This window comes from Eubalaena glacialis, chromosome 7 (assembly GCF_028564815.1).
Source record: "Eubalaena glacialis isolate mEubGla1 chromosome 7, mEubGla1.1.hap2.+ XY, whole genome shotgun sequence".
Classification (NCBI taxonomy): Eukaryota; Metazoa; Chordata; class Mammalia; order Artiodactyla; family Balaenidae; genus Eubalaena; species Eubalaena glacialis.
Window position 1 is genome coordinate 21648812 of NC_083722.1, and position 25383 is coordinate 21674194.

General features: G+C 45.3%; 12 non-coding genes across 12 annotated transcripts; 5 read left to right on the forward strand and 7 right to left on the reverse strand.

Moving 5' to 3' along the window:
* Positions 1-220: 220 nt before the first annotated feature.
* Positions 221-293, forward strand: TRNAV-CAC (transfer RNA valine (anticodon CAC)). Its single transcript has one exon. It is a non-coding gene; the product is annotated as a tRNA-Val (tRNA).
* Positions 294-837: 544 nt separating this feature from the next.
* TRNAI-AAU (transfer RNA isoleucine (anticodon AAU)) lies at positions 838-911 on the forward strand. Its single transcript has one exon. It is a non-coding gene; the product is annotated as a tRNA-Ile (tRNA).
* Positions 912-3364: 2453 nt separating this feature from the next.
* TRNAM-CAU (transfer RNA methionine (anticodon CAU)) lies at positions 3365-3436 on the forward strand. The gene has a single exon. It is a non-coding gene; the product is annotated as a tRNA-Met (tRNA).
* Positions 3437-6722: 3286 nt separating this feature from the next.
* On the forward strand, positions 6723-6804 carry TRNAS-GCU (transfer RNA serine (anticodon GCU)). The gene has a single exon. It is a non-coding gene; the product is annotated as a tRNA-Ser (tRNA).
* A 1414-nt stretch (positions 6805-8218) lies between these two features.
* TRNAM-CAU (transfer RNA methionine (anticodon CAU)) lies at positions 8219-8290 on the reverse strand. Its single transcript has one exon. It is a non-coding gene; the product is annotated as a tRNA-Met (tRNA).
* A 2453-nt stretch (positions 8291-10743) lies between these two features.
* Positions 10744-10817, reverse strand: TRNAI-AAU (transfer RNA isoleucine (anticodon AAU)). Its single transcript has one exon. It is a non-coding gene; the product is annotated as a tRNA-Ile (tRNA).
* A 544-nt stretch (positions 10818-11361) lies between these two features.
* Positions 11362-11434, reverse strand: TRNAV-CAC (transfer RNA valine (anticodon CAC)). The gene has a single exon. It is a non-coding gene; the product is annotated as a tRNA-Val (tRNA).
* A 1102-nt stretch (positions 11435-12536) lies between these two features.
* On the forward strand, positions 12537-12610 carry TRNAI-AAU (transfer RNA isoleucine (anticodon AAU)). Its single transcript has one exon. It is a non-coding gene; the product is annotated as a tRNA-Ile (tRNA).
* Positions 12611-13305: 695 nt separating this feature from the next.
* TRNAR-ACG (transfer RNA arginine (anticodon ACG)) lies at positions 13306-13378 on the reverse strand. Its single transcript has one exon. It is a non-coding gene; the product is annotated as a tRNA-Arg (tRNA).
* A 3192-nt stretch (positions 13379-16570) lies between these two features.
* Positions 16571-16643, reverse strand: TRNAV-UAC (transfer RNA valine (anticodon UAC)). The gene has a single exon. It is a non-coding gene; the product is annotated as a tRNA-Val (tRNA).
* Positions 16644-18923: 2280 nt separating this feature from the next.
* Positions 18924-18997, reverse strand: TRNAT-AGU (transfer RNA threonine (anticodon AGU)). The gene has a single exon. It is a non-coding gene; the product is annotated as a tRNA-Thr (tRNA).
* Positions 18998-22150: 3153 nt separating this feature from the next.
* Positions 22151-22224, reverse strand: TRNAI-AAU (transfer RNA isoleucine (anticodon AAU)). The gene has a single exon. It is a non-coding gene; the product is annotated as a tRNA-Ile (tRNA).
* Between the last annotated feature and the right edge of the window lie 3159 nt (positions 22225-25383).

Sequence of the window (25383 nt, forward strand, 5' to 3'; positions counted from 1 at the left end):
TTGACTTTAGTATTATTGGTTTTAATACAAAAGCGCAGTAACCCCGATCATTTCCTGGAAGAGAGAAGCAATTCAACGTGGCCGAACCTGGGCTAGCCAGAAAGTCTCTTCTCTCTTAGACACACCAGCGGGGGGGCGTGGGGGTGGGTGGGGGTGGGTGGGGGGGGTGGGTGGGGGTGGGGGGGGTGGGGGGGGAATAAACACAAGCAGGGGAAGCGCAGTTTCCGTAGTGTAGTGGTTATCACGTTCGCCTCACACGCGAAAGGTCCCCGGTTCGAAACTGGGCGGAAACATCTCACCTCTCCGGAGTCTGCTTTTTGAAGCATCCTCCTGAACCTCTCAGGAACCTTCCGAGAAACCAGGTAGGTGAGGCGGCTCCCGGACGCCGACCAAGTCTCACCCGGAAACCTGGGGGACTCCGCGAGCATCGACAATCGGACCCGTCGGAATATCCTTCAGGCACCATATTCCGTCTTGTATGACAGAGCCTGCACTCACTCCTAGTTCAGGGGCTGACTGCCAGCCATTTACACAACAGCACATATTCCATGGATTCCCCCGGCCGTTGGCCGACAGCTTCCTCCAAAAACGTCGGCTTCCTCTTTCACGTCCAGGAATACGACTGAAAACCAGTGTGCCTTCTTTCCCTCTGGTTTTCTTTCAAGAGAAAGCGTCTCATTCTGTTTATTAAGGGTGGAAAGCAACAACAACAACCAAATTCTCCTGAGAGAAGCTATACTTGGAACTTAACCTTTTAAAGGGGTTGGGGGGTGGGGGCGGGGAGGGAGAAAGGGCGCAAGAGGAACGAAAGAAGAGAAGAACGCCTTGGTGCTCTGTGGCCGGTTAGCTCAGTTGGTTAGAGCGTGGTGCTAATAACGCCAAGGTCGCGGGTTCGATCCCCGTACTGGCCACTCCCTTCGGTCATCTGCGCAGGGAAACTTGCTTCTTAACCTACACACAACTGCGAAGAGTGTAGAGTCCTCTCTATAATAGCATGTTCCAAATCCACCTCCCTCGCATACCTTTTATCCACTCCTTAGCCAACTCGGCTCTCGGCCTACTACAACTTCAACATTCTTCCCGGCAGGCAGTGTTCTCTTTCCTCCGGGACAAGTGGCTGAGGACAGAGAGACGTGCAGGGCCAGAGGGCACAAGAGTGGCAGCTCGACCTAACACGAAAACTGGGCGGGAAAAAGTGGAAAAGATTACTGGCAACCTTTTGTTACAAGCTTATTCGCTTTTAAATTCTCTTTCCAAAGTAGTTGCGCAATCAACGTCCTTTCTCAAATCCTCAAGAGATACAAAGTAAAGAGGCGTTCTTCAAAGGTCGTTCTTTCCACGTCTCTGACGACTCTTTCAGAGGAACTGACAGCCGAGATTGCCCTGTGAGGAAGGACCACGCCAGGTGGACTGGTTCAGGATACTTCCTCTTCCCTCCATGTCGGCAGCACTTGGAACACTTTGAGCAAGAAACACAAAACACAGACTTTTCTTTTCTTTTCTTTTCTTTTAAGGACAGGAATCGAATCTGGATTCCTTAGACAGACGTGCATCTCATATCGTCGCTTCCGACTTGAAAGGACAGTTCAGTATCATGGTAACTTCTCTGATCTTTGTGGGAAGTCCTTCCCCACACTTGCAGAGTTTTCCTACCTGCGTGCGCTGACCAGTGCTAAGCTCCACGTGGAGTGCTTTCTGGAAGTTTCTCTTCTCACGGCTCTCTCCTTTCCGGTACTCTGTCCTGCCAGCTCTAGCTGCCTTGGTCTCCTGGACTATCCGCCCCGTCACTTCAACTCAGGGAGTTCACCAGCCGCCGCCTGGGTTCCTGTTGCATGCACTGGGGCCTGGAAACTCTCTCAAGGCAGTAAGGACTAGGGTGCCGTCCTAGATCTCACCTCATTCCCAGCAAAATCGCTCATTCCTTTTTTTCTGTCAGGGAGTACCATCCTTCTTTGCCTGATGTTTGGTGTCTTGAAAACTGTTTCGTCTATTTTGTCAGGTTTTGCTTCTTTCAAGCAGGAGGGTGTATCTGATCCTTGAGATTTCGTCTTAGCTGGAAACAGGACTTTCTGCCCTTTGGAGGACGAAGGGGGAAAGCTGAGGCCTCTTCGGTGTGTCCTGCGGGTTGCAGGCTCCGGGTGAGCAGAGAGGGGCAGGCTGGTTAGTGCAGCGGCCTGTCTCAGGGCAGTTGGCATTGCCTTTCTGGGAAACGTGGGGCCTCATGTTGCGTGTGGCAAGCAGTGTGCACAGGTATTGCACTGGGTCTCCAGGCTCCAACTGGGTCAACCTGTCTGGAGGGCTCAGGCTACAGGCCTCAGCGCCGCTCAGATGGTCTCCTCTGGTGTGTGAGTGTGATGTGTGTGTGTGTTGGGGGGCGGGGGGGGGGGCGGGGTTTGGGCCAGGGCTGTTTGCGGGAGAGGAGGGCTCTTGTGTGAGAGCAGGGCTGAGTCCAGGAGTGCTGAGGGGCCGAGGCCGCCAAAACGGGCATTCGGATCTCTGTCCGGCTGGCGGGCGGAAGGTGGGAGTTTTCTGATGAGGGGGTGGGAGCCTTGGAGGGCGTGGGATCCGGGCGCTCTTTCCTTATCGCCGCCCCGCTGTCGCCCGCGGGGCATCGGAACACCTACGTGCTCCGTCAGTGCCTCCCCGTGGGTGAATTCCGGTCGTCCTCTCGGTGGCCTGGTGATGACTGCCACTTAGCACAGCCTCAGAGGCTGAGACTGGATGAATCAGTGGGACCCGCCCAGCACCTGAGTCCACCGGGATGACCCCGCTCCGTCCTTCCTTCCCTTGCTGCCTCTAGTCCCCTTTCTTTCTCTCTCTCTCCCCACACACACCCCCGTCTCTCCTTTCCATTAGGTTACTACTTCTCTGTGGTACCCTTTTCCCAATACTTTATTGAAGTATATTTTTAAATGAAAAGAGTTTATGTGTAGTTTGAGCTGATAAACTTTACCGATGTATCCTACTCCCATGTGACCACCACCCAGCTGGAGACTGAGAGCATTCCCATTAGTCCAGAAAATCTCCTTATGCCCCCTTACCAGTCAATATTGCATCCTGCAAGCTAATCGCTGTCTGATTTCTAGCACCAGACAGTTTGCCTGCTCTTGAACTTCATAGAAATGGAATCATATGGCATATCCTATTGTGAGGCATTTTGGGGGTCCAGCATGATAATTTTGAGAGTGATCTGAGTCCTTACACGTGCAATAAGTCACAGAACTTTGTTCCTCTTATTGCTGGGAAGTTTATTCTTTCGATTTTATAAACAAACCAAAATTTATCTGTATATACAAGGACACATGACATACATAGCTCATCATGTTCATAGTGGGAAAAAAGGAGCTCAGCGGGACGGCTTGTCAGCAGAGTGGCGCAGCGGGAGCGTGCTGGGCCCATAACCCAGAGGTCGATGGATCGAAACCATCCTCTGCTAAGCTTCCTTCTTCTAACGTCCAGTTCTTTTCTCCTGGATCGCAGGCACAACATAGCATGAAGAAATTTCGTCAACTTACAGATGCACCTTCTTCTTCGACCACCTCTAGAATCCATTGCCACCCCCTACCTAATCGTTGTAAACCAGTTAGCGTTTTCCTTTCCCCTCCTTTTCCTTTCCTTTCCTTTTCTTTTCTTTTTTTCTTTTTTCTTTTGCCATTCGGGAGGGGGGGGACGGGGGTGGGGAACACAATCCACCCTCCTCACTCATTTCAAAAGAGAGGCGAATCTCTAGCCCTTCTCACTCGAGAATAGTTTAAAAATTTACCGTTCATTTCCAATGGATCAGCATTATTTCTTCCAGGAAATAAAATACACACTTCACTCCAGTTAGGGTTTTATATTTTCTTTACACTCGAAAGAAAAACATTTTTTCTTGATTTCTGCCCGGTGACTATGTTGCATTTTTACTTGGGCGCGAGTCTCCTACCCTTTGTCGCCTCTTTTTTCGCTCCTATGCATGATTTATCAAATTTAGATCAAGTTAATGCGAATGTTTTGTGAATCCTTTTTGAAAGCAATACATGTTGCAATTACCATGAAGACACCATTCGCGTGCACTCTATGGGAAAAACAGAAGCAAAGGAGTTAAATGTGAAATGGCAGGAGAAAATGAAATGAATGTGTTAAAATAAAAAGATCTCTGCATCACTATCTAACTGTCAAGCTCAGGAGGGAAAAACACACACATGGAAGTCTTAGGAAAAAAAATTTTTTTTCCGTTTTTTGAGGAAAACTTTTTAGTGAAAGTACTCTTTAATGAGTCCTTACATTATGACAAGGAAGTATAAATTCCTCCAAACAGGAAGCACCCTAAATAATGAGAATTTTTAAAAATCAAATGGAAAAATAGAAATAAGGTGAAGATGGGGGTAGAGGGACCTGTTCTCTTCCTTTACCTGTTGCTTTGAAGGTGTTCTTATTGGGACATCCACTAAACCAACACTCTTCAACTTATTTTGCCTGCTAACCCTCTAAATTGTTCAGAGGAGGGAATAGCCAGGTTCTGACCAAAACTCTGGGTCCTTTGGCTCTGCAACTTGTGCCACCATGTGATGGAAGGGAGGGCTTACGCCTTCAAGACACCTTTCCTATGGGTCCCCAAGAGGTCGAGGCCACATCACTTCCATGTGTGAGATGTGATGAGATAAGCAGTAAATCACGCTCTAGGAGTAGAGAGCAATCGCGCTCAGCACGCCAAGCAAGAACACTCGAGTATCTGGGAAGGACATGAAATACCTGACCAAAGCGAGTGGGAGGTGGGAGGAACTGAAGCAGGAATGCTGCACGCGCTGCTTTGGGAGTTTGCACCAGGAATTTTGCTTGTTCTGGAAAAGCGGGCAAATGAACTGAATTATAGACTTCGTCCCTGGTGACTGCGGAGTTTACTCCACGCGACCCCGACATTTCCTAGCGAGGGTTCACTGAGGACTTCGCTGGACGCGCTGCTCCTCGGCTTTCTCTGCGATTCCTGGTCTGGCCCAGAGCTCGGATCCTCTTCTGCCTATTCGGAAAGAGCGGTCGTCCTAGGAATTGCTGGGGTCGTTTAGTTTTGGAGAGAGCCCGGGATGGAAGAGGCGAGGAGAAAAGAAATGTGAACAGGAAAACTCAGCTCTAGTGTTTAAGGAAGATGGAAAAAGTGAGAGCACTGTGCCCCAGAGCAACTCAGCTACAGCGTTGCTTCTCTGGAGATGGCCAGATCCAGTAGGAGACAGTGAAACATTTTCCTAAAATGTATCTTCCTGATCGCGCGCTGGCTCCCGATGGATGTGAACGGATTCTACTTTCACATTCCCTTGCAAATCATGCCATTCTATTACTTTTTATACAACATTTTACTGTGGCACGTTACTTCAGGGGTAAAAATATTCCCTGTTGACAAGAAAAAACAAATGGGAATATTGGTGTCTCCAAAGTCTCACCTGTAAACAAGACACAGGGCTGCGTCTCCTTTGTGTATTTTATACAATTTCACAGAGGAGAAAGTGACAAATTCTTCATCTACTTCCAACTACGAACACTACAGTTTTAACGAAAGGGAACATACATATATATCACAGAAAGTTAGTGCTTTAATATTTTTACACTTATTCAAACTCATAAAAAAATTATTCTCCTTGACTCTCTCAAATAGAAATCCATATTTTGTAAAAATAATTTTTATGTAGTTACTAGAGTTACCCTGCTCACTATCACTCTTATTTATTGCCACCGTTTGTTAAATTTAGATGAACAGTGGAAATGTATTGAAGATTCTACTTTGAATAACGCACCTTAAATAATCATAAAAGCACCTTTTGTAAGCCACACACTTATTCAAAACTAATGGTCTTTTTGCTAATTTTCACCGAATTCTTCTTATTCCAGCCATAAGAAGTTTTCATCCACAAATGCATGAATTGATGGGAGAAAATATTCCCTGCCTTTTCACTAAAAGATGTCTTACCAATGCAGTTCTACTTTACATATATAACAACTTCCTTATCAAAATTAGCTATTAATATCTTTTACTGAATGCTCTTACTAAATATGAAGGTAATTCAAGTCAGAAAAAAAACACTTAAACACAGATTTATAGTCACTGGAAATAACTGAAATTTAGATTCCAGTTAATGTAAATAAATACTTTCTATTGCATAGTGGCATGATTGGGTAATTGAGCATAAAAATACATAGTATTAGGATAAAATTCTGTGGCAGAAATGGAATGAGAATATGTTTGTGAGAGAAAACATATTCTCGAAATTTTTTCAACTGTAAAACCTCAGTAAGAAGGGCTTTTCGAAGGAGGATTGGCGGGGGGGGGGAAGCGGAAGGGAAGGGGGAGAGGAGGGAGATGGGGAGAAGAGCTGTAAGGCCCAAACTGAGATCTGAGGAACGTGTAGAGAATGAAGACAGGTGAAGTGAGGGCAGAGGTGGAGACTAGAGTGTCGCCAGTGAAGAATGAGAAGATTAATGGAGGTTGGAGAGAATAGAAACAATTTTACCTTGACTGGAAGGCAATGCGAGTACTGAGGAAGGATGACAATTGAGGCTGGAGACACGAGCAGGTTAAAAGATTATCAAAGTGTGAAAGGCTCCCAAGAGGAAGGGGGAAAGAACTGGTTCTGTGTGAAAATTCTCTTAAAATGACTTTGAAGAATGGTACTGTACAGAAAGATGAAAATGTAAGGCTTTGCCAAAAGCAAGACTTTTAAAGAGTATTCAAAAGCACTTCTTCAGTGTGGGACGAGGTGGCCGAGTGGTTAAGGCGATGGACTGCTAATCCATTGTGCTCTGCACGCGTGGGTTCGAATCCCATCCTCGTCGACCTTTCCAGTGGTGGGGACTTTAATATCTGCTGTTTTATCTATCTTGACAAAAGAATTGTGCATTGCACAAGTTTCCTGCTTCAGTTCCTCCCACCTCCCACTCGCTTTGGTCAGGTATTTCATGTCCTTCCCAGATACTCGAGTGTTCTTGCTTGGCGTGCTGAGCGCGATTGCTCTCTACTCCTAGAGCGTGATTTACTGCTTATCTCATCACATCTCACACATGGAAGTGATGTGGCCTCGACCTCTTGGGGACCCATAGGAAAGGTGTCTTGAAGGCGTAAGCCCTCCCTTCCATCACATGGTGGCACAAGTTGCAGAGCCAAAGGACCCAGAGTTTTGGTCAGAACCTGGCTATTCCCTCCTCTGAACAATTTAGAGGGTTAGCAGGCAAAATAAGTTGAAGAGTGTTGGTTTAGTGGATGTCCCAATAAGAACACCTTCAAAGCAACAGGTAAAGGAAGAGAACAGGTCCCTCTACCCCCATCTTCACCTTATTTCTATTTTTCCATTTGATTTTTAAAAATTCTCATTATTTAGGGTGCTTCCTGTTTGGAGGAATTTATACTTCCTTGTCATAATGTAAGGACTCATTAAAGAGTACTTTCACTAAAAAGTTTTCCTCAAAAAACGGAAAAAAAATTTTTTTTCCTAAGACTTCCATGTGTGTGTTTTTCCCTCCTGAGCTTGACAGTTAGATAGTGATGCAGAGATCTTTTTATTTTAACACATTCATTTCATTTTCTCCTGCCATTTCACATTTAACTCCTTTGCTTCTGTTTTTCCCATAGAGTGCACGCGAATGGTGTCTTCATGGTAATTGCAACATGTATTGCTTTCAAAAAGGATTCACAAAACATTCGCATTAACTTGATCTAAATTTGATAAATCATGCATAGGAGCGAAAAAAGAGGCGACAAAGGGTAGGAGACTCGCGCCCAAGTAAAAATGCAACATAGTCACCGGGCAGAAATCAAGAAAAAATGTTTTTCTTTCGAGTGTAAAGAAAATATAAAACCCTAACTGGAGTGAAGTGTGTATTTTATTTCCTGGAAGAAATAATGCTGATCCATTGGAAATGAACGGTAAATTTTTAAACTATTCTCGAGTGAGAAGGGCTAGAGATTCGCCTCTCTTTTGAAATGAGTGAGGAGGGTGGATTGTGTTCCCCACCCCCGTCCCCCCCCTCCCGAATGGCAAAAGAAAAAAGAAAAAAAGAAAAGAAAAGGAAAGGAAAGGAAAAGGAGGGGAAAGGAAAACGCTAACTGGTTTACAACGATTAGGTAGGGGGTGGCAATGGATTCTAGAGGTGGTCGAAGAAGAAGGTGCATCTGTAAGTTGACGAAATTTCTTCATGCTATGTTGTGCCTGCGATCCAGGAGAAAAGAACTGGGCGTTAGAAGAAGGAAGCTTAGCAGAGGATGGTTTCGATCCATCGACCTCTGGGTTATGGGCCCAGCACGCTCCCGCTGCGCCACTCTGCTGACAAGCCGTCCCGCTGAGCTCCTTTTTTCCCACTATGAACATGATGAGCTATGTATGTCATGTGTCCTTGTATATACAGATAAATTTTGGTTTGTTTATAAAATCGAAAGAATAAACTTCCCAGCAATAAGAGGAACAAAGTTCTGTGACTTATTGCACGTGTAAGGACTCAGATCACTCTCAAAATTATCATGCTGGACCCCCAAAATGCCTCACAATAGGATATGCCATATGATTCCATTTCTATGAAGTTCAAGAGCAGGCAAACTGTCTGGTGCTAGAAATCAGACAGCGATTAGCTTGCAGGATGCAATATTGACTGGTAAGGGGGCATAAGGAGATTTTCTGGACTAATGGGAATGCTCTCAGTCTCCAGCTGGGTGGTGGTCACATGGGAGTAGGATACATCGGTAAAGTTTATCAGCTCAAACTACACATAAACTCTTTTCATTTAAAAATATACTTCAATAAAGTATTGGGAAAAGGGTACCACAGAGAAGTAGTAACCTAATGGAAAGGAGAGACGGGGGTGTGTGTGGGGAGAGAGAGAGAAAGAAAGGGGACTAGAGGCAGCAAGGGAAGGAAGGACGGAGCGGGGTCATCCCGGTGGACTCAGGTGCTGGGCGGGTCCCACTGATTCATCCAGTCTCAGCCTCTGAGGCTGTGCTAAGTGGCAGTCATCACCAGGCCACCGAGAGGACGACCGGAATTCACCCACGGGGAGGCACTGACGGAGCACGTAGGTGTTCCGATGCCCCGCGGGCGACAGCGGGGCGGCGATAAGGAAAGAGCGCCCGGATCCCACGCCCTCCAAGGCTCCCACCCCCTCATCAGAAAACTCCCACCTTCCGCCCGCCAGCCGGACAGAGATCCGAATGCCCGTTTTGGCGGCCTCGGCCCCTCAGCACTCCTGGACTCAGCCCTGCTCTCACACAAGAGCCCTCCTCTCCCGCAAACAGCCCTGGCCCAAACCCCGCCCCCCCCCCCGCCCCCCAACACACACACACATCACACTCACACACCAGAGGAGACCATCTGAGCGGCGCTGAGGCCTGTAGCCTGAGCCCTCCAGACAGGTTGACCCAGTTGGAGCCTGGAGACCCAGTGCAATACCTGTGCACACTGCTTGCCACACGCAACATGAGGCCCCACGTTTCCCAGAAAGGCAATGCCAACTGCCCTGAGACAGGCCGCTGCACTAACCAGCCTGCCCCTCTCTGCTCACCCGGAGCCTGCAACCCGCAGGACACACCGAAGAGGCCTCAGCTTTCCCCCTTCGTCCTCCAAAGGGCAGAAAGTCCTGTTTCCAGCTAAGACGAAATCTCAAGGATCAGATACACCCTCCTGCTTGAAAGAAGCAAAACCTGACAAAATAGACGAAACAGTTTTCAAGACACCAAACATCAGGCAAAGAAGGATGGTACTCCCTGACAGAAAAAAAGGAATGAGCGATTTTGCTGGGAATGAGGTGAGATCTAGGACGGCACCCTAGTCCTTACTGCCTTGAGAGAGTTTCCAGGCCCCAGTGCATGCAACAGGAACCCAGGCGGCGGCTGGTGAACTCCCTGAGTTGAAGTGACGGGGCGGATAGTCCAGGAGACCAAGGCAGCTAGAGCTGGCAGGACAGAGTACCGGAAAGGAGAGAGCCGTGAGAAGAGAAACTTCCAGAAAGCACTCCACGTGGAGCTTAGCACTGGTCAGCGCACGCAGGTAGGAAAACTCTGCAAGTGTGGGGAAGGACTTCCCACAAAGATCAGAGAAGTTACCATGATACTGAACTGTCCTTTCAAGTCGGAAGCGACGATATGAGATGCACGTCTGTCTAAGGAATCCAGATTCGATTCCTGTCCTTAAAAGAAAAGAAAAGAAAAGAAAAGTCTGTGTTTTGTGTTTCTTGCTCAAAGTGTTCCAAGTGCTGCCGACATGGAGGGAAGAGGAAGTATCCTGAACCAGTCCACCTGGCGTGGTCCTTCCTCACAGGGCAATCTCGGCTGTCAGTTCCTCTGAAAGAGTCGTCAGAGACGTGGAAAGAACGACCTTTGAAGAACGCCTCTTTACTTTGTATCTCTTGAGGATTTGAGAAAGGACGTTGATTGCGCAACTACTTTGGAAAGAGAATTTAAAAGCGAATAAGCTTGTAACAAAAGGTTGCCAGTAATCTTTTCCACTTTTTCCCGCCCAGTTTTCGTGTTAGGTCGAGCTGCCACTCTTGTGCCCTCTGGCCCTGCACGTCTCTCTGTCCTCAGCCACTTGTCCCGGAGGAAAGAGAACACTGCCTGCCGGGAAGAATGTTGAAGTTGTAGTAGGCCGAGAGCCGAGTTGGCTAAGGAGTGGATAAAAGGTATGCGAGGGAGGTGGATTTGGAACATGCTATTATAGAGAGGACTCTACACTCTTCGCAGTTGTGTGTAGGTTAAGAAGCAAGTTTCCCTGCGCAGATGACCGAAGGGAGTGGCCAGTACGGGGATCGAACCCGCGACCTTGGCGTTATTAGCACCACGCTCTAACCAACTGAGCTAACCGGCCACAGAGCACCAAGGCGTTCTTCTCTTCTTTCGTTCCTCTTGCGCCCTTTCTCCCTCCCCGCCCCCACCCCCCAACCCCTTTAAAAGGTTAAGTTCCAAGTATAGCTTCTCTCAGGAGAATTTGGTTGTTGTTGTTGCTTTCCACCCTTAATAAACAGAATGAGACGCTTTCTCTTGAAAGAAAACCAGAGGGAAAGAAGGCACACTGGTTTTCAGTCGTATTCCTGGACGTGAAAGAGGAAGCCGACGTTTTTGGAGGAAGCTGTCGGCCAACGGCCGGGGGAATCCATGGAATATGTGCTGTTGTGTAAATGGCTGGCAGTCAGCCCCTGAACTAGGAGTGAGTGCAGGCTCTGTCATACAAGACGGAATATGGTGCCTGAAGGATATTCCGACGGGTCCGATTGTCGATGCTCGCGGAGTCCCCCAGGTTTCCGGGTGAGACTTGGTCGGCGTCCGGGAGCCGCCTCACCTACCTGGTTTCTCGGAAGGTTCCTGAGAGGTTCAGGAGGATGCTTCAAAAAGCAGACTCCGGAGAGGTGAGATGTTTCCGCCCAGTTTCGAACCGGGGACCTTTCGCGTGTGAGGCGAACGTGATAACCACTACACTACGGAAACTGCGCTTCCCCTGCTTGTGTTTATTCCCCCCCCACCCCCCCCACCCCCACCCACCCCCCCCACCCACCCCCACCCACCCCCACGCCCCCCCGCTGGTGTGTCTAAGAGAGAAGAGACTTTCTGGCTAGCCCAGGTTCGGCCACGTTGAATTGCTTCTCTCTTCCAGGAAATGATCGGGGTTACTGCGCTTTTGTATTAAAACCAATAATACTAAAGTCAATGAGTCACACCAGGCAAATACTACCCTTAAGCGAAGAATTCCTTTCCAAAGGCAGGACAGACATTTTAGGCAGCGTCCGGGTACAGTAGATTTCTGAAAATTGCTCGATTTTGTCCTATGTGGGTTATGTGACCTTAGGAAGTTCTGTGATCACCATCTCTTAGGTGCCAGAACATGATCGCAGAAAAGTAACCGGGATTCGGTGCCCTTGAACTCTGGCAGCTGCCCATTCTGTGCCGGGGCAGTGTTTGACCGACAGAAACCGAGGGACGACGGAGAGGGGGAAATGCCCACTGGTCTGCCAGGCCGTCCTTTCTTGTCCCCTCTGACCTCAATTCTGTGCCAACTGAGCACTAATCAACCAGAGTCAGACTAAAATTGCTGTTGTTGATAACATCGTTAATGTAGTAAAATTGCTGTTATAGATGTCATCACTAACGTCCAAAGTCAGTTTGTTTCTGCAGGGCAAGTTGAGCTAAGAGATCCCCGAGCCGTGGACCACCTGGCCAGAGAATGGTAAACCGGAAACATCCTGACTCCTGAAGCAATGATTCCGAAATGTCAGAAGTCGGTGGTCAATGCCAGCTTCTTTGTTCCCCCCCCTTTAAAAACACCCGCATCTCAAAGACGAAGGCGGAGTGGACGTGAGACTTGTCTCGCAGTCCCTTGCTTGGCGCCGTGCAACCCAAGGCTTCCTTTTGGACAAAGGGCTGCTGTCCGAGTTTGGCTTTCTGTGTAGAGGGCACAGCAGATCTTTGGTGGGTTACACATGGAGCAGCTAGGTATCCGAGGACCATGGAAAGTAAACGTTTGTCTTTGCCCGAAGAGGTACTGCGGGAAACGGTGGTTAAAAGTTTTAAGCGAAAAGCTGTGCTCTGTCGCGGCCGGTTAGCTCAGTTGGTTAGAGCGTGGTGCTAATAACGCCAAGGTCGCGGGTTCGATCCCCGTACTGGCCACGGTCGCTTTTACTCCTTGCCACCCAAGGTGGTTACACGTCTCTAGCTGAGACTTACAAAGCTCAGGTTACTTAAAGAAAAGAAAGAAAAAAAAAAAAAAAAAAAAACCAACACGTCACTCGCGTTACCCCCTCGTTTTGGAACTGTCGAACCAGCGCTCTTCTGGAAGTCGCGGTGCTGGGAAGCAAGCTGCGGCCTGGAATCTTGAGTGCGTGGTGGTCAGGACCAGCTGCGCTATCCGGTCCGCGCAAGCCCGGCTTTTCTGGATTTACCATTGCCTCAGTCAAAGCCTCTTGTCTTTCTATTCGGAAGGGGTTGAGGGGTAAACCAGTGAGGCTAATATTGGTGAAGACACTCGTAGATCCACATTGTTTCTTTCTTTCTTCTTGTTCTTCCTCCTCCTCTTCTGTTTTCTTAAAGCCTCTTTGATTTGAATCTGTGTATAGGTGTCTCTGTGGGATCCTTTCTCCATATTTGCGGTATGAGATTGAAACCAGAAAACGTTAGATTGTGAACGTTCCTGTGATCGCCTTTGAAGGGTCCTTCCGAGTTGCGCAAGAGGCGGGATTGATTGCCCTGTGGGGCAACAAGAAGCAAGGTGAGGGAGCTTTTCCCAGCACGTCATTGTGATCCGAGAAAGTTTGAAGAACTGGTCGGCGTGTCAATTGCAAGGCGATTGGGTGTCAAAAGGGTTCCGAGCCAGCCAGGAGTCGAACCTGGACTCTTCTGATCCGTAGTCAGACGCGTTATCCATCGCGCCACTGGCCCCCACACGAAACAAGCGCTTAAGTATGCCTGTTTCATTAAATGAGACCTCCGAAGTCGCTGGTTCCGGAATGAGGATAGAAATAACCGCAAAACCTTTGACTCCGACAGATTCATGTAATTTGCGGTGAGTGTACATAATACAACGTTGTTTTCAATTTCTATATTTAAAATCATAAGAATTGTAACCCTTAGAACATTCCATACGTGATAGCAAGAATGTCATTCCCTGAAAGCAAGTTTTCGCCTGCGAGTGCTCTTTGCTAATTTTTGCAGTCAATCTGTTGATCTGCCATGCTTCCACCCGCGTCATATATTCTTACGTACTTCTATTGGACCCTGAGGATGTGTGCGCGGATGACTAATGACTGCCCTGTATTCTCTTTAATTAAGTGTTATAAAGTAGTGCACATTTATTTGGTTTGGAAATGCATTCGGCTGTAAGAATCACATCTTTTCCTCTTACTGTTAAAAGAGTAAGCCTCACTAAGAGGGAGAATCATGGGCAAATTCTGTGATAAACCATGCATCGGATAAAAGCATGCAAAAGTCAACGGTAAAGGCAAAAAGAGGCAAGAATTCAGTCATTCAGTAAAGGTACACACATTCCAGAAATCAAATTTGACACAGAATGTGGGAAGTTAGGAACTGATTTAATACCACATACATTTCAAACACACAGACATGCTCTTTTTAGACAATTTGGTTGTATGTTTAGTTTAGTTTTCAAATTGGGCAAAAGAGACGCCTCAAAATGTACAACTGCCTCGAGAGAAGGATCTTGGATGTTGAGAGAGAGACACGGTATGGTAATGTTCTTGACGGCACAAACTTGGAATCCAGAATGCAATGCTGTCTCATCCCAGCTTTGCCATCTTTCACCTAACTGGCTTTTGCAATAAAAGAGAGGTGTACAGTGCTAACAGAAATGTGAAGATTTACTTAGAAAGTTTTATCTGAAGGAGTAATGGTGGAGGTCAAGTTTCAAGGTTGAGGAGATGTTCACTAGGTATAGAGAAGTATTTGAGGTAGAACGAATAATATGTGCACACATCCCTGGGAAATAAGAGGAACTGCTTGCAACTAGGACAGTGTGGTTGGGAGAGAGGGGGCAGTGAGGTACAAAATGAAGCTGAAGACATAGGAGTGGCCATGGAGAGGATTTCAGGCCATAATCTTCAGGGCCACATAATAAAATAGCCATCAGATGTTTAGGTGATAGGCAACTCTTTTAGAAACACTGCTTTCTGTCTGTCATACTTTTGTCCTCTCAAAGTTCACAGCATCTGAGATCTAGTCTGACCTAATCTAAGCAAAAGCCAGCTAAAATCCCCCCAAACATTTGAGAAAACTCCCAGGCATTCAGATCATGGGACTCCCCTTAGTCCACGAGGGACAAGAGCCAGGGTCCCTGTAGAGAGGAAGTACTACTGGCACTGGCGTCCCAGGAAGGGAGGCGTTTAATCTCCATCTTTAAAATAGACATTTTTACTTCTGGTAATGGTAAAAGTTAAATGGTTAAAGCAGATGTAATGGTATGTTTTGGTTTTTGTTTTTTTTTTAATGGTTAAAGCAGATGTAAAAGGTATGTTTAATAGGTCGCAAAACAGGCTGTTCTAGTCAGGGTTAAGTTTTAGTTAAATCATATGTAAGCCATAATGACTTCCCCATATCTTAATGTGTGAACATTTCTTCCATAACCATCAAGTAGAAATACTGTATGCGGTACTTCATGTGTTTTTGTAAATAAGAAAATCGGTGCCTAAAACACACACACCACCAGCTCAATATACTATCAGAACATTTCCCCCTGTCCTTTCTCTCTTCTGAGAAATCCCTCACACAGCCCGGCAAATCTAGAGTGCGCTGTTCATGGTCCTGACTCCGGGAAGAGGCGGGTTTCCTGGTGGCAACGCGGGCCATCTCCGCCCGCCGGGCACGCACCTTGAGTTGAGCGGGATGCCGAGCCCCTGAAGCGTCCGAGAGGAGCCCCTGCCGGCCTCGGTACCCTGCCTGCGAGGGTCCCCGCGCCCCATTCCGCGTACGTCTGTCCCACAGACTTGTCTCTAAACACACACGCCGGTAAACCCACCCTCACCCCTTTCCGAGCCCGGCCGGGACTGTTCTGTGCCTAAAGGCAACTGCCTTTTGAACCCACGCAAGCGACAGGTCTCTGCGCCCAAAGGACAACTCGTGGCAGCGAGCGGCCACCCCTCCCAGGCAAGCCTAGGTGGCTGAGGCGACTCGGCCTACGGATCCCGGCGCGCAGCCTGGGCTTCCGGAGAAGGGGCGGCTTGGCCTTGACCGCGTTGTGGAAACACCTGAGCAGAGAGACCCGGATCAAGGCGGGCTGCAGACCGAGTCCCTGAGGGTATTGACGGGGGTACGAACGCGGACCCCGGGAACTAGGAGAAAAAGGAAAGGACAGTGAGGTTAAGCAACGGCCTCTGCCGGACACGAAATCTCCGTGTAGTTTCTGGGGACGGGAAACGTTTCTGATTCATTTCCTCCGCCCCCTCCTCCATTCCTTTCCACCTTCTCCACACACAAATTTTATATTGAAGGTTTCTGAAAATATTTCTGGCAAGGAAAAAAGAAAATGCCAGAGATGGAAGACGTCTGGAAACATCACCTTTTGTTTTTCGTTTGTTTGTTTTACATCCTTGTTTGTCTGATGGCATTCATTCACTTATTCAATTCTAATTGCGGTAAGCACACCTCAGCTGCTTCCTGGCCATTTGCTTGCATTTCAAATCATTTGCCTATACAGTGAAAGTGAAAACAGTAAGGTCTGGTGAAGAAAATTTAGCAAAATACTCCATGCCTTTGAGACGAGCAACTATATGTTAGACAGGACATAATAAGGACTAAGCATACAAGAAAGATTGCTACACTGTACCCCCCCAAAACTGAACACGTTTTTCCTCAAAAGTCCATTCGGAGAGAAAAACACTAGGCACAGACTGGAAGGACATACTCATAATTCACACATTGTAAAAGGTGTTGGAGTCCGAGGAACCTACAGAAATGTGAAAATCCAGTAAGTACTTTAACAAGATGTAGGTCTGAGCACTGCTGCTGTGAGGATAGGTTGGAAGCCCTTTGTTTTGAGGTCTGGCACCTTCGAGAGGGCAGCAAGGTAGTAAGGAAGTAGTTGTACTTGTGGGTAAAGTGGCAAAAGCCTGGGCAGAGCACTGTTTCCGCCCGGTTTCGAACCGGGGACCTTTCGCGTGTAAGGCGAACGTGCTGACCGCTACACTACGGAAACGTCACACGCACGTTGCGTTTTACAAGTCCAATAAAACGGCATTTCCTTGGTGCTCCCCAAGTCTAATAATTTTGAGTATTTCTCTTCTAGTATATTTTCACTCACTCACTTTGCTTTCCCTCCTTTTGAAAAACGTGTTAAAATAAGAATATAGGAACTCTACGACTCATAACCAAACGTAACTCAAAAGCAGAGTCCAAATTCCTTCCCCAACATCAGGCAGGGTAACCTCAGGCTCCTAGGGCATGTGATTACAAGGAACTACCCGATACTACCCTGTGACTTTCATTTCCATCTCTCTTGCTCATCGTAGGACCCAGGACATAACACACAGAGCCCTGAAGACCCCCAAACTACCGAGAGGGCATGCTTGTCTGGAGGAGACTGCTGAGCGGGGCGGGGTGGGCTGTGCCCCAGGGGGGAGTGACAAAAAGAGTAGTGTTTGGGAATTCATGGGACCGGACTTTGTGCCGAGTACGTTGAGGTGGGAGTCGTCAGTCAACTTCTTATCCAGTGTCACTCACACTGCCCTGGAACGCCTGTGCTTCGAGCCATGTCAATCTGTGCAACAGCTGACGTAGTAGCCTATACTTTATTTTTCTCCTCACTTCACCTGCCCTTCGTCACTGTATTTGTCCACTTCCCAGCTTTTACCTCAAGGATCAGGAAGGTGCTCAGCAGCAAAACCATGGTCTTTCCTCGAATTCTCTGTGAGAAATTCGTGATAGGACAGCTCTGCATCAGCACGTCTGACAAAGAGCAAAGCTGAAAACTCCTGCTCTCAGCAACTCAAACTTGGATTGGTCACAAGGTTGCAGGAAACAGAGAAGAGAGACAGTATTTCCCAGCTAGCAAGATTGGAGTCCGTTTTTTCCCTGATATCGAGTTGGCAGCATAAATGATGATTTATTATTTTCCAATAATTTGATTAGAAGTTTATTGTAAAGCAAGTAATGAGTAGCCCCCAACGTGGCCAATCCTGACCCTACCAGATGTCCTGAAAAAGTATGCAAGCCTGAGGTAGCAAAGGGCACATGCACTGAGTATTATAATAAGTTTGCACGAAATCAGTTAATTACTTTTAAAATTGCCAAATGAAACCACAGAGATAAATGGTCGTTCATTTTCTGGTACAGATGAACTTATTTGCAAGGCAGAAATAGAGACAAAGATGTAGGGAACAAAGTTATGGATACCAAGGTGGGAAAGGGGAGTGAGATGAATTGGGAGATTGGGATTGACATATATACACGACTATGTATAAAAGAGATAACTAATGAGAACCTACCATATAGCACAGGGAACTCTACTCAATGCTTGTGGTGACCTAAATGGGAAGGAAACCTGAAAAAGAGGGGATATATGTGTACGTATAACTGATTCACTTTGCTGTACAGCGGAAACAGACACAACATTGTAAAGCAACTACACTCCAGTAAAAATAAACTAAAAAAAAAAAAAAAAAGGAGGAAACGGTTATAACACCACTTGATTTACACTACTCTAATTTATATTAGAATTTTTTCCTTGTTCTTTTATTTGTTTTGGATTAGATTTGACTAAAGGCAAATGAGTAAAAACAACTCCAGATTAAGTAATGGGTGTGGAAAATAGCTGTAAACATATGAAAGTGCAGAAATTGAAAGCACACCCATTGAAACTAGATCACTAATTCAGTAGCCTTGCCTCACACTGTATGGTCCACGTAACAGTAATGTAGACGTCACTCATCTGGGAGACTGTAGAAATGGTGACTTTCAGGCCCTGTTGCAGATGTAGTAATCTAAAATCCTCACTGTAATGGACCATGGCAGGTCATTCATGTGCTCACAAAATTTTGAGAAGCATGGCTCTAAGGCGCTATTCAATGTGCCAAAAAGTTATCTGGCGCAAAACTGGGGGGATCTGAGGGGAGAGGTTGACCATTCAATGAATCAATCAAGAAAAACAAACGTCTCCGTTGTGTTAAAAGTTCTAGGAGGCAAAAATAATTGAAGAGATCACACAAAACCGAACTGGCAATGTCTGACACCTGATCTAAAAGGTAAAGGAAAGACCAAGAAGCAATTATTCTAGGCAATTCTAATCTTCATCTCAGGATTTCAGGGCAAGTATTCTGGGTTTTTAGCACCTTTCAACGTTCTTGGGAGAGTTGTTGATATTATATTTATTTTGTAAGCAAGGGGACTAATGCTGTCCTCTCTCCTCCTAGGACTTCAACGCATATAAACTCCAGTTAGTTCCAATTTTTATTTGCCATATTTAAAACAGTGCCTCCTAAGGCCCCGCTGGGATTCGAACCCAGGATCTCCTGTTTACTAGACAGGCGCTTTCACCAACTAAGCCACAGAGCCAATTATAACATCATGCTGATTCTGATAGTATTTGAAGTAGATGTCACTTTCCTGTTTCACCAATGCATTTCTCAAGAATTTTTGACTAATGATAGAGTCTCGGGACTATTTCTCAGAATTTCTATCAAGTTCTTTTACTTTCTCTCGCCTGAAATAGGCACAGAAGTTTACATGCTGTGCCAAGACACGAAAAACTTTCTGAGCCTCTGGACCCTTGAAATAGGTAGCCAAACCACTTCACTTCTAGGAGCTTCTACAACTTCGTTATAGGACATATTTCTCAGTTTCAAATCTGCAATTGGGAAACGATGGTGCTTATCGGTCTTGAAACATAACATGAACTGGAGCACTTTGAAGGACTTCACCACACCTTTTGCTACTCTTACTGCGAAAAAGCAATATCTTACAAAAGAGAAATGTGCTTTCCAATATTGATATTGGAGCTATGTGGCAGGTAAAGGTATGCAAAAGGAAAAAAGAAGGTAAGAATTCAGCAAATGTATACACGTTAAGAACGATGTTTGACACAGAAATATAGACAATATGAAACTTAGGCAGACATGTCTTACTTAAGAATGTCATAAAGTTCTTAACTGGTCCTAGTTCCTGAAATAAACAATCAGTGCATAAATATCAGAGAGTTGTCCTCTCCTTTGAGAATGAGAGGCAGTATGGAATGATGCTTGAGAGCACAAACTGTGATGCCAGGCTCCATTGGTTCTTTGTTCCAAACCTGTCATTGTATTTGTGACCTTGAGAAAATAATGTAAAATATCTATTTCTTGTTTTCATTTACTCAAATTCTTTGGGGAGTGCTGGCAGATAGTGTAGGTTATGACTAGCCTCAATCTATAAGACTTCTACAAGCGTGTTATATCTAGGCCAGGTACACAACATTGCTTCCTGAGCTGATAGAGAATAGTGTAAGGAAACTGCCTGTATCTCTTGCAATAGCAGGCAATTTGTTTCCTTTTGTTGTTTATTTCAACAGCTATAGCTGCCTTCTGTAAAGGTAGGTCACATTTTCCACTCATTTCTATTTGAAGAACTCCTTTGTTGTAATCAAATCTGTATGATTTAAAATTTTCTGCCCAATGCAATACACCTCTCCTATTGTATTTTAAGTATCAGGTATTATGTGTATTAATGGGAAGACTAAATTAAATTAGGAACCACCTCCATTTATGCATATCAGAGATGCCTAAAACTTAAACACACACACACACACACACACACACACACACACACACAAATCCACCCAGCATTAAAATAATCTATGAAGTCTTTAAGAACAAAAAGGAAGGTGTGATGAATATTACCTGGGAGAAGTCTGAGTTCTGTGAAGAACCCACCAAAGAACATTGAACTAGCCACTGTTCTTTCTGAAAAACTTGGATTTTATAATGGGACCATGGTGTGATAGATAAACCCAGTTTTGTGGGGCAGGATGTAACAAAGAGAAGTGGTTCAGATGTTTATTGGCCCAAATGGAAATATTTTAGGGCCAAGATAGGAAAGAAAACACTTTGGGTGTGATTTGAAACTTTGTGAGAGAAACCCACCAAACTTCAAGTTCAACATAAACCAGATGGCTCCATTTCAGATGTCTTTTACAGGTTAAAGACAAATCTCGTTGGTCTGGTTTGCATTTCAGTGTGCGAATGGGACTCTAGGAGAGTATTTGGCAGGACAAGTATACATCATCTAGCACAGATAACCATATAAATATCTCTGCCATGTCCCTCACCAAAATAAAACATCAATATCACATTCCTTCAGCTTTGAACAACTACCTATCATGGACCTACTGTCAACCAGGCGTTTGCCTCAACACTGATTTCAGTGGTGGCAAAGAGATATGTTTCTTATCGTAATTTTTAACATTAAATTTTTATCTTGGAATAATTTTAGAAAAGTTGCAAAGACAATACAGAGAATTGCCTTATACCCATTACCTAGTTTCCCTTAATATTAGCTTCTTCCATTACCATGGTACCTTTTTTAAAACTAAGAAACCAACGTGGGTACTTTACTAATAACTAAACTCCTGACTTTGTCTATATCACACCAGTTTTTACACTAATGTCCCTTTTGTTTCCAGGATCCTACATTGTATTCAGCCTCCTCTAGTCTGTGACAGTTTCTCAGTTTTGATGAACTATTTCTGTAGTATACTTGACTGTTTTCCAATCTGGGTTTGTCTGATATTTTTTACATGATTGGTTTGGGGTTATAGGTTTTTGTGGGAGACCACAGAGATAAAGTACTGGTCCCATCGCATCATAGCAGATGTTACGTGATAGGAGCATAGCTTACCATTGGTGATGCCAACCTTGATCATTTTTAAGGTAGTGTTTGCCATTTTTCTCCCTTGTGAAGTTCCTGTTTTTTTTTCCTACTTCCTACTCTACTATTTAGAAGTTAGTCACTAAGTATGGCCCATATTCCGGAAGGGAGGGGATTAAGCTTCATCTCCTGGGGGGGTGGGGGGGAGTATTTACTTATATTAGTTGGAATTCTTCTGTAAGGAAAATGTTTCCCCTCTCCTGTATTCATTGATTGATTGATTTATATCAGTATGGACTCGTGAATATGTATTTTATACTTTGGATGATAATCCAAAACCACACTATCTGTTGTTCAAACTGTTCCAGCTTTGGTCATTGGGAGCTCTTTCCCTGTTATAAAGAGACAACTGGCAAAGCTGTTTCTTTCCTACTGTGTTGATATTAATAAATTTTTTTTTCACACATCATATAAAAAAATCGTGTTTCATCTTTCGCTGAACTAGTTAAGACCCAAGTGTGGAAGTGTAGAAAGTGTGGATGGTTTCCCAGTTTATTTTTGGACGAAAATAATCCAATAGGGTCAGTTTCTTTGCAAGAATCAGTTACCCAGAGGAAAAATAATATGCCCAAAGCAGCTCTATTTCCCTTGCTGGTCACTCACTACTATCCTTTCGCCCTGTAGATGGGATTCAAAGGAGGACTTCAACCTTGAGGGAAATCAAAGATGTATGTCTAAATTTTTTTGAAGTTCTCCGCGCGAGGTTTGTCTCTCACCCTGACGTTAATTGTGACATCGCAGTGCACCTGAGGCTGGAAGAGCTCTCATCTGTGTTGAAATCTAAGAGGAAACCCTTGTGGCACAACTTGCCCGGTACGGGGATCGAACCCGCGACCTTGGCGTTATTAGTACCACGCTCTAACCAACTGAGCTAACCGGCCAGCGAACCGCTCGTTTGTTCCTCTGTAGGCAATTAAATGAAAAGGAAACAAAATGGTTTCTTCAAATTCTCGGGGCGGGGAGCCGGGGGGCCGTGGGGCCGGAGGGGTGGGGCGGGGGGAGGCGGGGAGGGAGGAGAAGGAAAGGGAACACGACGAACCGAAACAACCGAAAAGTAACGTTAATTTTTTAAAGCTCCACATTCTTCCTATTTCACTCTCCCCCATCTCGGAGTGAGGAAAAAGAAAAAGAGAAAGAAAACATTTGGCCTGATTGAACTCTGCTTCTTGGGGGCCTCTCTCCAACTGACGAGTCTGAGCCCCGCCAAAAGATCAGATTCAAAGTCCCCGAGTGAGGCTTCCTTCCTCCTACCTATTTAAAATAATTTATAAAAATAAATTATTTTAAAAATAATTTTATTTCATACTATCAGAGTCCTTAATCCATCTGGAATTCATTTTTGTTAATTGTATGAGATGAAGCAATTTTCTTTTCTCTGAAGAGTTTAGCTACTTGTACCAACTGCACTTGAAAAGTTCATTAACTTCCTGCCGTTCTAAAACGACGAATTTAGCCCTCTTTTTCATATTCTATACCCTCCCCGTAAGGGATCTCACCTTTTCCGAAGGTTTCGATATTCTAAGGTACATTGACAATGCTCCAATCTTTCCCTAGCCCTCACCAGACACTCCATACATTCATTTGCCCTAACCAAAAACCTTTGCTTTATCCCGGATTCCTCTCTTCATCTCACACCTCACAACCCCTTTAAGAGCAAATCGATTAAATATATATATAAATCTGACCACTTCTCACCACTTGCATTGTAAGCATCCTCGTCTGGGCCACCATTGAATCCCACCTGGATTCCTGCAGAACCCTCCTCCCAGTCTCCCCGCTTTCACTCCTCTACCGTCCCATCTCAGCCAGCAGCCAGAACCATCCTAAAAATGAGTCAAGTCATGTCATTTATTTGTCCCAAAGCCTCTACTTGTTCCGCATCTCACTCTTGGGGACTTCCACCAGGTTTTCTCTTTGCCTGGAATCCTCTTCCCTCATACTCTGGCATGGCTAAGTCTGTCAGTGAATTCAAGTCTTTGCTCAGATGTCAACCTCTCATAAGAGCTCAGATGAAACTGTAGCACCGTCTTAATCCTCCTACCCTGCTCTATATTTTTGCCATGCCGGTTACAATCTCTTTCACATGGTAGTTATTTCCTATTACGTTTATTGTTTAGTTTTTAATCACACCCCCTACTAGAACATAAACTCCACAAGAACAGGAATTTTATCTGTCACTGAGAACATCCCAAATATTAGAAGAGTGCCTAGTAACCAGTATCAGACGCCCAGTATTTTTTGAGTGAATGAATGATTGAATATGACAAATATTTCCTTCATATTCCTTAGTCATTTCACACTCAGTCTATACAAAATTCCATGTATTCTGCCAAAATTACATTTTCCATCCTCCAAGTCAGATGGCTAAGGGTCGGTCTTCTCCAACTCCCCCTTACCCTTATTCTGCCCATCTCCTCTGCCCACACGGTGCAATCTGTCCCCAAGTCCTGCTTCTTAATCCCTCCTCTCTCTACTGCCTCCCCACGCCCACTCTTAACTACCTGGTTAACAATCCCTGTTAACCAGGTAATTAATTACCTAGTTTGAATGTTTGTATCTTTCATCTTTGTTGGTGTCTCCGCAGTCTCCCAAACATTTCCAAGCCTCCAGCCTGTCCCCATTTGACTCCTCCCTCACATGACAGCTAGAGCAATCTAAACCCAAGCTTGTCTCTTTCCCACTTAAAATCTTTCCATGACTCTCCATTGCATTTGGAACCCTGTGCACACTGCACGATATGGTTTATAAGCATATCCATAATCTGCCCCTTCTTCTCCCAAACCATGTCTGACTCCTTGAAAGTTATCCAGATAGATGCGTTCTGTCTTCCAGACCCTCCTTTGCACGTGTTTTGTCTTTGGCCTGTTCTCCAGTTGCTAGAACTGGAGAACACACACCGTAAAACAGAATTCAAGTTTCAAGACTTAGATAAGAAAGGACCTTCTGCCCTGCTTCCATTCCCTTAGTACCTGTCGCTTGTTATGGAATCACTGGCTTACTTACCAGTCTCCCCACTAAATTGTAATCTCCAAAGCAGAAGTTTTCCTTCACCTCTGAATGTCTGGTGCAAAGCACGATACAAGGTATATAGACATCACTGTATAAATGTTAAATTATCGTGTAAAGAGCTGTAGAAATTGTCTAATACTTTTCCTCTTGCCCCCCTCTGTAAGATGGCAATCTTGGGTTGTGGAATGCCTTTCAAAGTAGAAACAGCATGGATATTTAGAGTCGTATATACCTGGGTTAGAGGTCTGACTTTGGTGATTTGCTGTAGTGAGGGAGAAGCGAACACAGACTTTGGAGCCAATAGGGTTGAAATCCCAAATCTAACCTTTACTAACTGGTTGAGCTTGGGCAAGTTTCTTAATATCTTTCTGCCTCTGAATAGATATGAGTTTTATAGCAATTCCTGTATCATAAACTCATTTCAACAATTTATTTTTATTTTATCAACCAATTTAAGATTGCTTATTTTTCCAATTAGCTCTCTTCCAAGGTATCCATAAAACAGGAGACAGATGTATTCAGGAAGTCATTCTTGCCTTTTCTTTTTTTCCATCAGGATGATACGTGCTAAGGAATGTGTCGTAGCTACTCATAGACCTCCCATTGCTTACGGTACAGAGGTCAACTTAGGTATCTGCTCTTCCTCCCTTTCTCCCTTTGTTCTCAGGCCCAAGAGTTTTCCTGCCCTACCCACCCTATCTGGGAGAGATGTGAGGTAGAGGGTGATTTTATAAGGTACAAATTAAAAGAAAAGTAGACGCTTTGGTTCCCTAATTGAGCATTTCTCACTCGTAATTATGGAGGAATTATGACCTATGGTGTAAAGAAAAGAAGCAAGGTTGCACCACTCTGTTTTTTCCTCCCCTGGCCCTCCCACGGATGCTCTCATGGGTAGACCATTTATCCTCAAGGAAAAGTTGGCTTCAAGGTCAAATTGCATTAAAAGCTTCTCCAAAATAAATAAATTAAATTTAAAAAAAATCTGCCCCAAGAACCAACTGAGGAGCAAAATAGCAAGAAATGAGGAATCG